The following is an 18,922-nucleotide window of genomic DNA, read 5'->3' as shown; positions in this document are numbered from 1 at the left end:
ATCAACCCCAGAAACTATTATGGATGTTCCAGGGAAAAAAGTCTCCCAGTGTCTGAAGGGATACAAGGGTGCTGAAAAGGCACTTTTCATCAGGGGCTGTAGTGACAGGACAAGGGGTGATGGGTTCAAACTGAAACAGGCGTAGTTCAGGTTAGATATAAGGCAGAAGTTCTTTACTGGGAGGGTGGTGAGGCACTGGAACAGGTTGCCCAAAGAAGTGGTAAATGCTCCATCCCTGGCAGTGTTCAAGGCCAGGTTGGAGAGACCCTTGGCGACATGGCTTAGAGTGTGGTGCCCCTGCCCACGACAAGGGGTTGGAACTGGATGATCTTAAGGTTCTTTCCAATCCAAACCAATCTATGATTCTACGATTCTATGACTGTGCATTTAGGAAAGGCATAATGGTTATGTTCACAAAGTAAACCAAACACATAAAAACAACACCTATGTGTCCTGCAAGTGCAAATGTGAAGTTGTAACCTACTTTTCAATAGTGCAAGGAGGAAACATGCAGCTGTTCAGTGTGCTCTGCTCTGAAAAAAGAACTTACTACCCATTTGCAATGAATAAAGCCCTGGTGGGTCATAGTGAAAATTTTTATGGAGAAAGCTTTGTTATAAAAGTATTTACGGAATCCAGCTAATACCACCAACGTTACATGTTCTAATTAAAGTTAGACAAGCTCTTCAAAGCAAAACCTGAACTCTGCTGTCTTCTTAGTTGAAGAGTTCAGAGATTCAGCGAGGGAGCTGCCAATCTGTTCTCTTATATAACATCAATTTAACACCCCTTCATGGCACACAGTTTATCCTCTCCATGGGATCTGTTTGATTGTTTCTTGTTTTGTTTATGAAATTTACAGCAGGTTTCTTTTGGTTGGTTTGGATTTTTGTGGTGGAGCTTTGTTTGCTTGCTTTTAATAGAGACAATCTTTGTTCTCAATTACACCAATGCTCTTTTAGCACTACTTATAGCCCTCAGGTTATGGACAACAAGCATCTTCCTTCAATATTGATGATTCTTCAATGCCTTCAGTTTTGGTAATCACAGCAAGCATAGGCAGCTGACATTTTAGCTCTATTACTTGCAATTATGCAGATTCCAAACATACCATTTCATAACACATCAGAGTGGTGGAATTTCCTTTTCTGTTTGACAGACTATTTGAATGAATCTTGGCGCTTGAGTCAGTTGCCTGTTCAGAGGTTTCAAGTGGTATCCGCAACACCCACAGATAGCTGAGACATCTTCCTGGGGCTGGCAGTGGTTACGCAGAACCTGTGGGATGACAGTGTTCGCCTGGAGCAGCAGCTGGAAATTGAATGGAACTGCACATCGAATGGCACTGGCACATCCATTCTGGGCACCTTTGTCCTGCCCTTAGCAGGTATGATTCAGTTTAAAAGTCTCCTAGTTATAAGTGTCTACAAATAGATGATTACTTCTACTTTTGGTGTCAAAGTTTTCATTGCAATGTCAAGATTTGAGTGTTTGAATGTCATCTCCAATTGCACAGGACACATAATGTACCCTGCTTTTCCTCTGGCTGCCACTCCCAGGGGTCAGGTAGCTCCTGGAATTTCTATGTCATAGGTTCTTGGATAGTCTTGGGTATCTTTGAGTGTCTCAGGTGCCATCAGATACCTACCTGTAGTCTTGCATGGTTCATCTGATCAGCACAGCCAATGGATCCTACAGAGCAATTCAGCTGATCAGCCAGCCTACTTTAGGGTTAGCTAATATGATCTCCTTCTCTGCTTGTATTGGGTAGTGGCAATTTTCAGACATTCTCAGGTAGGTATGGAGGCATTTGAGATAGCATAGACATATCAGGTTGGTAGATACAACATAGGACTTGTGAGATACCCAGACCTTCTGGACCAACAGTTAGAGACCAGGCAAGATACCCCACTGAATCTCAGATAGCAATAGATGCCCACATTTAGGTGACAGAACAGGGCCCATAGATCACCAACAATTACAGTAAGAACCCAGTGGACATTAAGAAGTAGATCTCTAAGTGCAGTTGTCTTAAATTGGGTGCTACCCCCACCCATTATGTTTGGAAACATGATTAATATTGAAAGTGTGATATAAGGTGTGTTAAGTAAAACAGAACATGCAAGGTTCTCTGCTTTTGCCAATATATGCTCCCTTTAGATCAATAAAAGCCATTACTTTTCTATTCTATACATTCAAGGTCAGGTTGGATGGGGCCCAGAGGAAGCTGATCTATTTGAAGATGTCCCTGCTCACTGCAGGGGGCTTGGATTAAATGTCCTTCAAAGGTCCCTTCCAACCCAAATCATTCTATGATTCTATGGTTTGCAGTGGGCCTACCCCAGACAAGGCATAAACACTGACCCTTCCTTTCCATCTGTCCCCTCTTTGAAGGGGTAAGGAATTAAAGGAAGGCAAAAGGACTTGTGGATCGAGATAATGACGGTTTCATAAGAAAAATGAAGGCTGTGTGTGTAAGCAAAGCAAAAATAGGAATTAATTCACAACCTCCCATCAGCAGGCAGATGTCCAGCCGTTTCCTGAGAAGAAGGATCTCAGCATGCATAACAACTGTTTGGAAAGACAAATGCCATAACTCTGAAATTCCTGCTTCATCCTCTTTTCCTCAAGTTTTAGGGCTGAATTTGATGCCATATGGTGTGGAATAACTCTTTGGTCAGTTTGGGTCAGATCTTCAGGATACGCTCCCTCCCAACCTTTTGCTCACCCCCAACCTACTTGCTTGGGAGAATGGGGGAAGAGAGAGAGAAAACCTTGACACTGTGCAAGAACTGTTCAGCAATAGCCAAAACTCTGCCATGTTATCCAGAACATCAGTATTCTTTCTGTAGATCCAAAGTAGTCTCCAGGTTTAGTTTAGCAAGTGTAGTTTAGTAGAACAGAATTTGTCACAAAAATTTAGACTTCAGTCCTGCACAAGTACTGATTGGTGCCAATTTGTTATTGGATGTTCTAAGCATGCTGTGACACGGCAAACATCCTGTCTGGATGATGAAACTACAATAAACTTGGGTATACCTAAAATAAGACTGAAGTAGTGACTGTAATGAGATCAAAAAACTGGAGCTGTACCACATCAACAGCTTCCTGTGCTTTTCCTTTTTGTGGGAAAAGCATATTTCTTGGGGATTTACAAATCACAGTCATCTTTGTCCACTGCATACTGACAAACTGGCCACCAGTCAAATCAAGAAAATTAGTTCTTTTCAGATTAAAGGGGCGGTTTAAATTTCCTTGTTAATACCAAGCATAAAACTGGGTTGATGTTGCTGAATGACCTAGTATTACATGATACATTAGAAACTAGGGAAATTACAATTGGATTACCCAGCACACTCTTGAGTTGAGCTTTTCTGTCACAAGATTCCTGTTAATATTTCACTATTAATATGTCTTCTATGCCAGGGGTGCCAAAATGAGGAGGGGGGAGGAAAAAAAGAACAGAAAATTAGTTTATATTGAATTTGGGTAACTGACAGTGATCGCTATCAAATCACAGCTTAAATAATGCATTGTTCAGCAGCATAGACACCATACGGATGTCTTTAGAGCATTTATGTGCACAGAGTAAAATCTCCTGCCTCTTTTTCAGTCTCCTTGTTTGGAATACAGATGCACACACTGAAACTGTATCATTTAAAGACAAAACCAACAACAGCAATGATGAACACTTCAGTGGAATAAAAATGGTGAAACAACGACAGCTCACAGAGACTGAGTGGATACTCTACGTCCATCTAATTTTGAGAGTATGTTCCATTCATGTTTAAGGTAGCAATGTGAATCCAGAGCATGTGGGTGAAATGACCTGATTGGCTCATACCTGACTTCAGGGCAGCCCCCTGCAAGTGAAACTTCATCTTAAACGTCCTGTGATGTTGACCATGACCCATGCAGACTGAGGAGAAAGAGAATATCTAGCATTGCCTCCTTCCCCCACATACTTGCTTATCATTGCTGACGTGCCTGGGTTTACAACAAAGTCCTAGCACAGTTCTAAGCCCTGTCTTCCAGTAACTGCCAGCTACAACAGTGGCAACTGGCACAACATGGCACTGCTGGCGCTGGCCAGGACATGAAGAATTTGCTAACCGACTATGCAAGATGGGCAGATGCTGGGTGTGAGATGGAGAAGTGACTTGCCAGAGTCAAAACAACAGAGGGCTCCACGCATTGCCGTGCCAACTTCCCCTGAAGGATCCTGCTTGCTAAGCTCATTAGAGTTCACAGAAGAATTTGGACTCTAAATAAATAACCTTGGTAGCACAGAAGTATATTAATTTGCTCTGAAAACTCTATTAAGTGTAGAAATAGTAGCACAAAAGTTTATTAATTCTGACAGGAATGCATAGAAACAACAGCAATTTATTAATTTGGAAAGAAGCAAGCCAAAAAAGTCTTGTAATTAAGGTAAACAGGGCCAAGAGGCACATTATAAACTAGATCTTTTCTGTTTCATGTACTAATCACAGATGATCAAGGAACTTTACAACCATGGGGAACCGGCAGTCACGTATCAGTGATATTTGATATAAGTGCAACATAATAACAGCCGTAATAATACTACAGCTACTACACTGGATAATAATACATCTACTCCTTATATCTAGAATCAAGCCCCTCGTATCAGTGGATACAGCTTTACCAATGTCAATGAACTGTGGATGGCATGGATTTGCCCATTTCACTTCAATATGCTTTAAGAGATACACTTTTCATTACTAAAACTAATAGATATTAAGATGACTAAAAAGGCACTGCTGATTTTCAAGCTCTTTTGTGTCCTGGTATTTTTCTCCTTCTTTTTTTAGAGAAATAAAGACAGAAAAAAAAAGGAAATTTAAGACATTTGGCTCATCTCCAACATGTGTTGACAATCCACCCATGCAAATACGTATGCCCAAATAGTTTTCAACCTGTACAGGCTTGCAGTGCCAACATAGATGTTTGAAATGCCAGTACCAGAGGAAGGAAACGCTCTCAAATATGGAGTTTATTTGGTTCACAGTTTCAATGCACTCCTCGCCAGAGGTTTATCTTGTGATGAAGATTCGGGTGCATAATTTAATGTTTTACATCAATTCTATTGCCAGACTGACATTTGAAGAAGAAAAAAATTAAATAAAATTCTTAAGAACATAACCCGACAATAAGCTGACACTGACATTTAAATTAATTGACTTGATTTAAGCATCTACTGTAAAAGTTGTGATGGTAATCATTGCCCTGGTTCTATCTTTTTCCTTCTGATTTGGTATGTGCAAAGGCAGAAATAGAAGTTAAAATTTGCTAAGTTTTAAGGCATTCAGAAATCATTTATACACTGAAGGTGTCTATTAAGAAAAACTCTATTATATTTCTTGCAATGAATATATTCTGATAAGACTGCAGTATGCAACACTTATGAAAGCAATGTAAAGCAAGTGTCAGAGCCAGATAACAGAGGCTAAACAAACTTTGATTACCAGTGAAAACCTCAAAATTGGTGAAGGTACAATTAAATTCTAGCTAGTAGGTTATTCAAATGGAGAATAATAAGAAAGAGAAAGCTAACTTTGTCAAAATGGTAGCAAATAAATGACATTCTGACTGACTTTTAACAATTAGTCCTGAAGATAATTACCCAATATTTATTATTTGGGTAATCTAGTAATTATAAATATTATTTGTATTTGTAGTTTTGCAGTTAAGACTAGTTTTTTTTTTTCATCTAAGGATATGACTGAAACAATGTGACTCCTTAGTTACGTATAAATAATGTATATCATGTCAGTAGAAACTAAGCCGTATAGAGAATATGATGATCCCCTTTTAAGTGCTTAGGCAACATCCAAAAGGGCATACACAAATGTATATTCTCTGGGTTGTAGATGGAGGGGGGGCCCTAATTAAGTGGGTTTGAATGAGACAAGACAATGAGAAATCACATGCTGCTAAGCAGAGGTTCTGTAAGCAAATAAAAATCCCAATAGCAATATCTAAAGACAACTCAGATTGACAGAGTTCTCCTACCTGTCACAGGACAGATTTCAAGAAGGATTTGGTCTACATTCAAATTTATTTCTTCATTTCTTCTTGCATTACGAACTTGCATTCAGGCAGAAAGGATTGAGATGTAGTCTGTCTACTGTTTCTCTTCTGAAGGCACAGTGAATGGAAGTTATTGAACGTGAGTTATATGCACACTCTTCAATCAAAAATGGTTGAACGATGGACTAAGAGCTAGTGACTGTAAACTCACCTGGAGCGATGGGCTTATGCTGTCTGCAGTGCTGCTCACTGTTTCACAAAAAACAGTTCTGTGGGATTCCAGATGTTGATGGCAATAATGCAATAAGGAAGGAGTATCTCACATAATGAAAACTGCAAAGGATGGGATTTGGTTATGTGCTGCTTTCAGCTAGCACAGGTATTTTTCTTCTTAGTAGCTGCTATGGTGCTGTGTTTTGGTTTTAGTCTGGGGAGCAAGTTTACAAGGGAGGCACAATAAATAGTTCAGGAACAGACAGGAGAGTTGAAATGGGAGGAGAAAATACTACTCCAAAAATGAAATGCATTCCTAGTTGGACTATGAAACTCCTTGTCATAGAATACTATTGAAGAAAGAGTATATCAGGGTTTAGAAAAGATATTTCAATTGTCATCAGAATAATCATATTGCTAATTATTAATTTGATGAATATTTTATGTTGCTTGTTAACTATTAATTCCATAATGGATTTTTGTTAGCAAACATTTGTTTTTCAGGATGTCTGACATCTACTGTTATTCTTGCTGGAAGTGAACAAGATCGTTGGTAAACATACATCTTTTCAGTAAAGACTTTGGAATTACCTTTCAAGTCTTCCATGGAAATGAAACCAAACTCCCTAAGGAAAGATGGTGGCCATTATGACTGAGACATCAGGTGTTTAAAATGGCTCCTGCTGAGCACAGTACAGGCTTAAAATTAGTAGGCTGGGAAAGTTATAAGAACACATTTTGCTGAATAGAGAGCTAATATGATAAACTGAGGCATTTTCCAATTATCCTGAAGTGAACACAAGCTACAGCTCCTTCCTAAACCACATTTGAAAGCTGCACTGAACATTTCTTGATGATCGAGTTTTTTAATGTACTATAAAGCAAGTTTTAGTTTCTTCACAGTCTCTGTGAGCTCAAGGATAGACGACAATATGAAAATACAGGGACGACCACTGGCACGCAAAAATGTAATTACCTTCCAGAAAGTTTAGTGGTTTATTTTTCCTTTCTTATTCCCTAATGAAAAAGAGCTAATCATGGGGGGAAAAGCACCATGTGACTGTGTTCAAAGTGGTCTGAATTTTGGCTAAGTCAGACAAAAGGAAGAAATAATGTTTCATAGACACAGTGTGGATAATATGTCCTGCGGGGTTTGCACAGTTACTCATTCAGTAAGTAAGGTCAAATTATGTTTGAGGCAGGGACATTTAGCATAAAAACAGTATTAATAATTCATGTGGCAAGGCAAGTGGTGGAACGATAAGATAGAGTGATGGGGAAAAACAGCAAACCTAAAAAACAACAGAACTCAACCACTAGACAGAAACGAAGGAAGGAAAAGCTCAGATAAACAAAAAAGCCAAGAGGATAGAGAGGTTAAAATACTGATTAAGACTTTTCTTCCAAATGCCCACACAGATTCAGTCTTACAATATGACAGTGATTCTGGTTTCTGTTATTTTCTTGTTGATTACGTCAAGCCAAAGTGACTCAGTGCAGAACCTCACATGTATCTTACCAGCCAACTACTTACTGTTTATCTTCGCTGAAGCATAACAGAAACAATGCTCTCTGGATAAATAAATACAGTAGTACTGCGTTAGGAAGAGGTGGACACGGTGCTCCAGGTCTAAAAAAAAGAGGGATTTTGCCATCCTGGCCTTAAACTCCAAACTTATTTCTGAAACTTTCTCAAAAGCCTGAAGTCTCCCATGAAATGTGTGTCTTGAGAGAGCTGAGTGAGCTGATGCGAGCTAATTCTGTGCCTGTCTGGGATCCAGAAACTAAGCCTTTTCTCAGCTTATGATCCCTAAGAAGCATTAGGATTATCCACAGTATTCCTGAAACCAGAGTCCTCATAAAATATGGTTTCTTCCAGCTGGCATACATTGCTGGGTCATATCCAGCTTTTCATCCCCAAGTCCTTCTCTGCAGAGCTGCTCCCAATCTGTTTATTCTCCACCTGTATTGATACTGGGATTGGCCTGCCCCATGTGCAGGGCCTTGCACTTGGCCTTGTTAAACCTCATGAGGTTCATGTAAGCCCATTTATCAAGTTTGCACAGGTCACTCTGAATGGCATCCTGTCCCTCAGGTGTGTCAACTGTACCACATAGCTTAATATTGTCTGCAAATGTGCTGAGGGTGCATTGACCCTACTGTTCATGTTGTTAATGAAGATGAAGATACCATACAGCACTTGTCCCAATATGGACCCATGAGAGACATTGTTTGTCCATCTGAAATTGACTTGTTGACCACTGCCTTCTGTATTCAACCACCCAATCAACTCAAAGAGAAGGATGCTGTGGATGACTATGTCAAAGGCTTTACAGTAGTCCAGATAGGTGACATCTGTAGCTCTTCCCTTGTCCACTTATATAGTCACTCCATCATAGAAGGCCACTAGGTTGGTCAGGCAGGACTTGCCCTTGTTGAAGCCGTGTTGACTGCCCCTAAATACCTCCCTGTCATCCTGGAAGCTATGTCAAGGCAACTATGGATCTGCTCCATGATCTTACCAGGCACAGAGGTAAGGCTGAATAGGTCGGTAGTTCCCAGGGTCCTACCTTTCAGCCTGACCACGCCGTTAATTTAATACCATGTAGCGTACCCATCCAGTGCATATATTCTCATCATGGCTACAAGGATACTAAAGAAACTGCATTAAGCACTTTCATAAAGACAATGCAAGTTATTTAATCCCCCACTCTTCCCATGTCCACAGAGGCAGACATTTCATCATGGAATGCAATCAGGCTGGTCAAGCATGATTTACCCTGATTTATTACCCATGATTTATCCAGACTCTTGAGTTCCCACTCACATTGTCCCTCATGTGCCTGCAAATAGCTTCTGGGTATAATACCTTTTTAACAAGAAGCCCTGGAAAGTAGCTGGTGAGGCAAGCTCTGGGACGCAGGTCTCAGCTATGTGTACTCCAACTACAAGAAGTTTCCGCACTCTTCACCATGGCAGGGATAAGGATTTCCTATAAAGTGGGATATCTTCCAACAAGGGGCAATCCGCAGCACAGCCTGCAGTTTGATTTGCAGTTTTTAAAGGACTTCTGTACTCCACAGTTCAGCACCTACAGAAAAAGTTACAGTTTAAGACACATCCTTGCCTCGACCATTGTTTTTTGTGAATCCTGGGTTTAGATATTGAACTCACCACACACTGACATTGACATTAGGGCTGTAATTCCTCTAACACGGCTGGGTATTACAGCACCTAAATTTCCCACTTTAATCCTTACCACACTGATACTTCACTGTGTGCTTCTATGGCACTCACATAGTAGGCAGAATTGAAGGTGATATAAACATTTATTTTAATGATGACAAGAGTAGAGTTTGAAGCTGGAGTCAGAACACCAGACATATGTGTGCCTAAATAAATTTGCAGCCTTGAGTTAGACCCTCAGTCTTCCCACACATTGTCAGGGCAGAGAATACATCTCAAAAGCAGTAAGCAGAGACAGGAGAGATTTTAAAATAGCAAACAGGAAATTCAAAGAAAGTAGCAAGTCTTAGATCTCCTGTACATCTGAGTTAGCAACGTGACTCCATACAGGAAGATGAACCTCAGTTATTATGATTTATCTAAGTAAAGGCTAGGGACAAGTTTCTTGTCCTGACACCTGGATTTGGTTTTGAAGTTTCTGCTTACATCTTCACTGCTGCATCTGCAGAGCACAGGATTGTGCATTTTAGAGATGCTTTTATTTGTGAGCATATCTGAAGCGTATAAAAGTGATAAAATAACTCTTAGAGGTACTTCCTATCAAGTGTGAGTGCCTGGACAGCAATCAGAGGAGGGCTGTGCAGAGGGAGACATTTCTTGTTTTCAGTGGTCTGGGCTTACTTGGGTTAAAGCTGAACAAAAAGAAATGTTTTGTCCTTTTCCTCCTCTGCATTTCTGTGGGTGATAAAACTTGAGCTGTGCTGCCAAAATAATCACAGCTTAAAAAGCTGCTTTAAGGGATGGGGATTATCTCAATTATCACAGTTCTTCCAAAGGTATGAGCATAGAGGACATCAGCCTGATAAGGCAAAAATCCTTGTATTTGTGTTCCCATATCTATAAATTCTATAATACACCCAGAGGCACCAAATCGAGTCACACTCATGCTGTGCCTTGCTCATGAAAGTAAAAAGTCAGGATTACTTGGTGTCCTGAAACCATGGAATTGTGATACCTAAGACCAGACAGTAAATTACCTGCCCCTTTGTTTAGAGATAAAGGGACAGCTCTGCCACAGCAAAACAAAAAGCTTGCCCTGCCTGAGTCCCAGAAACATTCCTGGTCCTAGGCCAGGCTGTAGAAACACTCAAAGCCATCCTCTTGCATTGCAGCAGCCATAAAACTGTGTGTACTTCAGTATTCACTGTCTTCCTTTCCAGATTCAGGTACAGACTGTGCTGAAGGGACTGTCAACAAGATGCATCTCACAGACAGCTCAGCTGTACTGAGCATCCCTCGCACCTCTGATTGCGGCTCTTTGATGCACTGTGGAAAGATGCACATATTGCTGACACCCAGTCAGCAGTGTAAGCACACTGTCTGCAGGTTGGAGAATGTCTGCTTAACTGTGTTATGTGTGCAGGTCTTTCAGACAACATAAGAGCACTTGACTTAGTGTGTTCTTTATTCAGATACTTACAATATCATTACAATACTCTCCTATTTCTTCTGACTTCTGCTCCTGGATAATTAATGCTTGCAACCACATAAGAGCACATTATGGCCTTTCTATAAATGCTCTGAAGTTCATGTTAGTGGATGGAGTCACAGTGTGGTTTGGATCAGCGACCACACGTGACCATAGTACTTTTACCTTCTGTGGGCTCCAGGCTGGCAAAGCTTAAAAGGTTTGACAGTGTCACTAAATTCCTGAACAGGCAGAGATGGGCAGAAGCAATATATCAGGATCACTCCACTCAACATGAAAGTTGGATCATGCTTGGCTGTTGCTTTTCTTCTCTTGTTATTCTTATCCAATTAAATAACTGTAATAATGGGAAATGACATAATTGGTTGATTCGGTTTCTGGAAACATAACATCTGTGGCTTTTGACCCAAACAGATTCACAAAGCAAGCAGACAGCGGAAACAGAGCAAGAGACAGAATCTTGTATTAGACTGGAGTCAGAGTCATTACAAATGTAAAGGGGGAAAAAACCTCAAAATGTGTATGCTTGCACTATTCTTACATCATTATAGAATCATTATAGAATAGTTAGGGTTGCAAAGGACCTTAGATCATCCACTTCCAACACCCCTGTCATGGGCAGGGACACCTCACACTAAACCATCCCACCCAAGGCTCTGTCCAACCTTGCTTTGAACACTGCCAGGGATGGAGCATTTGCCACTTCCTTGGGCAACCCATTCCAGTGCCTCACCACCCTCACAGTAAAGAACTTCTTCCTTAGATCCAATCTAAACTTCCCCTGTTTAAGTTTTAACCCGTTAACCCTTGTCCTGTCACTACAGCCCCTGATGAAGAGCCCCTCCCCAGAATCCCTATAGGCCTCCTTCAGACACTGGAAGGCTGCTATGAGATCTCCACGCAGCCTTCTCTTCTCCAGGCTGAACAGACCCAACTTCCTCAGCCTGTCTTCATACGGGAGGTGCTCCAGTCCCCTGATCATCCTCGTGGCCTCCTCTGGACTTGTTCCAGCAGTTCCATGTCCTTTTTGTGTTGAGGACACCAGAACTGCACACAATACTCCAGGTGAGGTCTCACAAGAGCAGAGTAGAGGGGCAGGATCACCTCCTTCGACCTGCTGGTCATGCTCCTTTTGATGCAGCCCAGCACACAGTTGGTTTCTTGGCTGCGAGCACACACTGAAGCTGGCTCATGTTCATTTTCTCATCAACCAACACCCCTGAGTCCTTCTCCACAGAGCTGCTCTTTTGCATTGCCAAATCCTTTGTGTTCAGGTTCCTCAATTATACAATATTGTCAAATCTAATATAGAATAATTTACTAATCCTGCTTCTGTAGGGAACTCAGGCTGTCTCTGGGTAGATGCTGTAATCCTGTTCTCAGGTATAACTATTCTAATGACGCTGTGTCTTTTGAGGAACAGGATATTACCTTAGCCATTATAAAAGAAGCAGACATGACTTGATTTGAGAGACAAATGGAAGATAAAACAGGCTGACGACTGCAAATTATAAAGCTGGGAAAACTGATGAAGAGAACTATCTTTTTGAAGATCAAATACAGCTATTTGCAGGAAATATAACTGTAGAAAATAAGTAGGTTTTCCTCTCTTAGGTGGTGGTTCGAAGAAAGCATCCATGTTTGAGCAGGGCATCAAACCAGTGCATTTGCTGCTCTTCCAGGGGACCAAATGCTTGTAAGATGAATAGTAGGCTGAAGGACAGTGTGTGACTGCTTAAAGCATCGATATTGTTCCCTTGGCCGTTTTCTGAACCAACTTCTTTCTTTCCCTCTCTTTGTGAAGAAGGGGAAGAAAACAGCAGAGTATATAACATTAAAATTACAATGAGGTGAAGGAAAGGGCACTTGAAAGTCTGGATCTGGCAGGCAGGCCAAATTCTTGAAGCAGCAGAAAGAATTATTGATAGGAGGTATCAATAATGAATGTGAATAGGAGGCAAAAAACTGAGAGGAGGATGCGAATGCAGGTTTGCACTGAAAGAAGAGGGATGGAGCATGCTTGGACTAATGAAGCAGTAGATGCTGCACTAAAGGCAGGAGGTTACTTGCATTGACTTCCCTTTTGGCTTTGCAAATGTATGGAGGAAGCGGAAAGATTACGGGATCTGATTGGACTTGATGATCTTAATGGTCTTTTCCAACCTATTTGATCCTATGATTCCTTCTCCAGTGCTGCTGCTAGAGAAATCTCTCCTGTTTTCTGTCTCGCACTGAGGCCAAGTTATTCAATGAGTGTCAGCCCTTTTAGAGAAAAACCAGTGATAAAATCTGCAGGTGCAGAAGGTGGAAGAGCAAAGTCAAAGTGCAGAGTTGGAGTGGCAGCCACAGTACCAGCATCACAGGGAAGTGCTCCACTTTGTGTTCAGGCAAAGAGCATAGTATGGGTCTTGGAGGTGTCCCCATGCTGGCCATTGCACGAAAAAGACTGCAAACATGTATGGCTGTTCTTCTGTAAGACTAGGTCCACAATACACACACACCATGTTAACCAGAAGACAGCATTTGGATGTTTTGTTCAAGCAGAGCAACCACAAACTACCTCTCTCTTGACCTCTCTTCTGTACGTACTAGTACAGCTTGAATTACTGCTCATACAAGGGTAAGAGAAGATCGTTCTTCTTAGAACTGTTCAATAAAGACTCACAGTGACTAAGAAGAACTGGTTTCTGTTCAGCTAGGGCCTGATCCTGCTGCTATTGTCATTTGAAGAGCTGAAGAACCAGTGCCTGTAGTTACCTTCACACTTCTGGATCTCAGTGCAGTTCAGTAAGTATCACATACCAACATCTTCGGAATCCCTGCATGTTCCAAATTCCATACAGAATTTCCTTAGAAATCTCATGTGATTTTTTCAATGGGTTTGAGAAGCTTTGAACTTGCTCTTAGTATGAAGATTGCTGTCCTTGTTTTGGTGCTTCTAAACAGGAATAAGAACATAAAATTACATAATGGCTGATGCCTTTTTCAGAACTTTCCAGAAAGCAGGGTTAAAACCCAGAATGTTGGTATTCCGGGAGAAATCATTCTTTAGTGAGTCACCTCTATTTACCTGACTCTTATGTCTTTTTCTGTTTGTTTCCAAGGCATGCTGATCCTCCTCCTCCAGTCTTCTGGTTAGCACTGAAGATGTAAATACATAAACCCAGATTGAATGCACCCTTCAGAGTCTAAGACAGTCTTTGACAATGAAGGATGAGGATAAAAATATAAAGTTCTCCAAAGTGTAACTCCAAGTCATATCAAGAAATCAGGATTTGAAAATCCAATCAATCTAAGGACTGAAACAATTAAAAGTGATAGAAATATGTAAGGAAATGAGCTTTCAGCAGCTGTTGTAAGAAGATGGTACTCTTTACACACATTTTAAAATCACATATTTTAAATAGGTGTTTAATTTATAATATATATTCCTTGAAATTTTTGGCTTTCCTCTTCATTGTATGTTTAGACTCAGGTGAGAAAAGCTTGATATATGCCCTCAGTGAATGGTATCTTTTTCTGCTAATATAGTATTTGCAACTGGATATCCTTTAGGGGAGTTTTTCTAGAGTGCAATTTCCATGAAACTAGGGAGAATGGAATTACCTCCTACCTCAAGCTAAACTGAATTTATCTCTTACTAAAATCTCAGTTGTTTCTTAGTGTTGCAATGCTCTCTCCTACTTGTGAGGGCTCATTTTTACCCTTGAGAACTTCAGAGAACTTACCCCAGAGAAGAATTAGGTCTAATGGTTTTTAAACAATGATTTAGATCCTAGTACCTAGAATAAAGGGCTGTAAAAAAAGTGTGATATTGTCTAGTCTGGGCATCACTGAGTGACCTTTTGTGCCTTTTAGATATAGTTAAGTGCACATTATGTAGTGTTCATTCCCAAGAGCATCTTCCACAGTCCAGGCCCCTGCAGTGCCCAGGAGCATTTCCTGACACTCACTGTGCCACTTGCGTCAGTTAATATCATCCCGTTACTCTTAGTTACAGCCCTTTGATTCACTTCTTTAAATCCTCACATTTTGCCTACATAAACCTGCCATACATTTACAGGCAGATTCATGTTGTATTATCCAACACACAAAAAGCTCAGCACACGTTTTGGGCAGTGTCCTTACTTCAGGTTGTGAAAAGAAGTAGAGAGTAAACCTTAACAGACTGCATTTGACTAGATGTGGATGCAGTGAAGGGAGCCCAGGGTGCAGATCCTCTCACCCCAACATACGTATCTGAAGGAAGTTGATAAACTATATCCTGAAAGTGTCCACTTCTCTCTGCTGTGTATAAGGAAGGTCTTCTCTAGTTAGCTTGTGTAAAAGTCCACACTGCAGGTACCTAAAGTGAGGTGAGATTTATTCCACTTCATGTCATTGTGACAAACCATCCCACAAAACAGCAGTCTCAGGGTCTGAGTCCTCTCCAGCACTGATAAAAGCAGAGCACAGGTAAAAGATCAACAGTGCCTCATCCCTCGTCATTGTCACTGCTATGTAGCCTGGATACTCACCCCTATCACTGCATAATTGTCATGATCCAACTTGAGCATTCAATTCCACCGATTCCAGCCTGACAGCATCCAGCTATGGGCACTGAAGTAACCTCTGGGCTCACAGTGTTTAAGGGGCAGTGTGGACAACTTGCAGCTTGCCTGGTCTAGCTTTAGGACATCTTATAAAGCCCAAACTGCAGGTCTGACAAGACTTAAGTAGTGTTTCAACAGATAAAAAGGTCCTTTCCAACCCTAACTATTCTATGATTCTATGATTCTATGTGTACAGGCATTCTTTAATCTTACAGCTTCATAGAATCATAGAATGGTTTGTGTTGGAAGGGACCTTAAAGCCCATCTAGTTTCAACCCCCTGCCACAGCCAGGGACACCTTCCACTAGATCAGGTTGCTCAAAGTAAAGGAAGAAGGAAAGTTAAGCATGTGTTTTTTATCTTACTGTAGTGAATTAACTGCACAGAACTGTATTCTACTCTCGTTAGCCATATGGGGAAAATAAACTGGCTTACCTGGCAGTCTGAAGCATCTTTTTTTTCTCCCTTAGCCAAGCTTTTCTTGTGAATGTTACCTATATCTTCAAGCGGAAGCAAGAGTTATTGTGGATAGCCAGGAACAAATGTTTTAGTATTGCTGCAGTGTGCTTACCATCCCTCTCTAACTTCAGCCTATGTAAAGATTACAGCATTTGCTATCATAATGCAATTTTAAAAGTAACTTTTTGTTTGCTGGAGGTCAAAAGGGCAAAAGGCCATTCCATAGCAGTTACTTTTCCTGTGGTTTAAAAAGGAAAATTTAGGTCATGTTACTTAGAAATTTCCCCCCAGTATTTCAATTTTGCACTTCCTGCCCATCATACTTTGCTGAAGCTGCCTCAGATATCATTAAGAACTGTGTGTTGTGCTGTTCATCTGACCTGAAGGCACAAAGTAGCTCTTATCACAGAAAAAGAAACTGTTTTTCTGTAAAAATACAGGTTCCCCAATGGGGAAAAAAAAAGCTAATACTGAGGTGAGCAGGTATTTTTAAGAACACATTGGATTTTTCTCTATGATCCAGAATGCATCATTTTAGAAAAGGGAAGTTATATTTGTCAGCTTTGTGGCTTCCAAGCATCATATTAATCCTGACTTCTGGTGGATACTGTGACAGTGCCTCCACCCTTGATGAACCATTTAGTCTCTGCTCAGTCTAGTAAAGAGTCTTCAGACTCTCATTGCACTGTGATGTGGCTTTAGCTGATAAATCAGTCAGAGGATCCTTTTCCTCTCTACCCTCCCTTCACCACATTAATATTGATTATTTGGAAGTAAGGAGTCCCAGGGAGTGGAAGTGGATACGCCTCATTGCCCTGAACAATTCTTTTTCCTCTATTGGGACAGTACAAGGTAAATTAATAGTGTGCTTGCAGACACTAGAAAATGTTAATGTACTTGCTATTGATAGAGTGAAATAACATGAGTAACTTCAGCTGTACTTAAAACAAAGCATTAATTTTCCAAGGCCACCAGGATTTATGCAGCTGGTCAGTGTAATATGTACAATCTTTGCCTTAAAATATTCAACATTTGTGTTTTTAAACATGAGGCAGGATTTTATTGCCAGATGAAAAACAAAAGGGGATTTGAATTCATTGCTTAGGCTCCCAGGCTCTTGTCTGTCTTTAACCTAAGTCCCTGCTCAATTTTGTGGATAAGAAGATGTCTTTTCTACTAGGAAATAATGTATAGCAGCTTTATCCCCTGTGATCCTGTGGCCATGTAAAATGCATAGGAAATCTGTAGGTGAGAAAGCTGTGGGCTTGTTTATGTTTCAAAAAAAAAAAACAAAAGAGATTCCATTCAAAAAAGATGTGTTGGCATGAGGGAAACCCCACTTCCACGTCCATCCATTTGAATGGGAAATCATTGCAGCCATTCTGGACTAAGTAGTAGGTATTTTACAACAGAGTGGACCTCCGCTAGTTGGAAACACAGATGGTATTTGAAACACAGGGCTTTCTTGAGGCAGATTTAAAGCACCTACAGTCCATAGCATTATTTCCTTCCATAGCTCTTCCTCTCTTTGGTGCATGAGGTGCATTTCCTATGCCATGATGAGAGCTCGGAAGAAATTGCAGGTGAATCTAATGACATGCTCGTGATGGCTGCACACCTACAATGAGGTCTGGCAGGGATCACGACACCACAGCACAGGCTGGCAGGCAGTGAAGGCATTGCCATGTGGGGTTGAAGCATTGCCATGTTACTGGTTCACTTCTGGCCCCACCAACTTCTTGTACAACTTCGTGCAGCTCATCTGAACTTAAAGTTGGAGTTTACCCATCTGTAACTTCGACGTAGTAACAAATTGTGGGTAGAACTCGAATCACAGCAAATTTGGCCCTGCCTGTCTCTTTGCACTCTGATCCTCATTTCTACAAATGTGTTCATAGTTCATAAATATTCACAGAATAGCTCATGTAAACAAATTTTGTCTGCGTGTTATTCATGCACTGTTTGCTTTGGTTGGGCAAGTTCCTCTATGTGTTACTTATGGTGGGTGAATGGTCCTAAAAGTCACATATTATTACTTCTGGTACCTGACTGGGTGACTGAATTTTCTAGACAGGAATGTAACAAATGACAAAAGTGGATAATGAACAGCAAGTAACAAGTAACAAACTATAGAGAATGAATATTTGGAGGAATAATTATTTGTGCTGAAAAGCATGAAACTTTTAGGATTTGCCAGCATTTTTTCCTCCCAGACAAACTGATATTCATTTGAAAGCTCATGAATGATAGATAATCTCATCTCACAAATAATGACAGTTCAAACCTCAATTAAACAAGCTTCACAAAACCCCTGAGAGATAGGCAGCAATAATCGTTTTATATTACTAAAACTGATACGTGAATATTTTCCCAAAGAAGTTTGGCATTTGAGGGGTATTTCAATACCATTGAAAGAAAAGCGCTACTGCAAGTGAGTGAAAAATGCCATTATTGTACTTGTCAAATTCCAGCATGCAAGAAAATCAGATGAAGGACACTCAAGATACCAGTTCTGGTGGACTGATTAGGAAAACAACACCATTTACTTGCGGCAGGTCAGCCCAGAGCCTCTTCCAGACCCAGTGAATCCTGCAGTTACTTGACAGACTGCCAGCCCACAGGGCAAATGCCAAAAATTCCTTCTCACCATGTGTGAGTTAAATCACTGTTAAATCATTAACTATAGACACAAAGCACAGATAACCTGCACCTATCCAGCTTGTCAGGAGAGAACAAAACCTGGTTTCTGTTGTAGTAGTTACAGGTTTATAAGTAGATCTTACAGAATTCAGTACTTCTCTTTGTACTAAGGTAGCACCAGTCTCCAGGGTCATGCAAATGGCCATGGCACCTTTCTGTCTCTTTGGTAGTCCAGTTCACAGCTGTAGGGTGCTGATAGCTCGAGTCCTAACCACAGTCCCATTTTTCTGTA

At 40.8% G+C, this 18,922-nt stretch overlaps 1 long non-coding RNA gene across 1 annotated transcript; it reads right to left on the bottom strand.

Annotated features, from left to right (window-relative positions):
- Positions 1–4,905: 4,905 nt before the first annotated feature.
- On the bottom strand, positions 4,906–14,097 carry LOC136009449 (uncharacterized). Its single transcript, XR_010610570.1, has 6 exons — positions 14,010–14,097; positions 13,697–13,877; positions 11,105–11,276; positions 9,134–9,355; positions 7,799–7,894; positions 4,906–6,384 (listed from the first exon to the last, which is right to left on the bottom strand). It is a non-coding gene; the product is annotated as an uncharacterized LOC136009449 (long non-coding RNA).
- Between the last annotated feature and the right edge of the window lie 4,825 nt (positions 14,098–18,922).

The sequence above is a fragment of the Lathamus discolor genome, chromosome 2 (assembly GCF_037157495.1).
Source record: "Lathamus discolor isolate bLatDis1 chromosome 2, bLatDis1.hap1, whole genome shotgun sequence".
Taxonomy (NCBI): domain Eukaryota; kingdom Metazoa; phylum Chordata; class Aves; order Psittaciformes; family Psittacidae; genus Lathamus; species Lathamus discolor.
The sequence above is the reverse complement of the archived record's forward strand: the minus strand, read 5'-3'. Positions and strand labels throughout refer to the sequence as shown.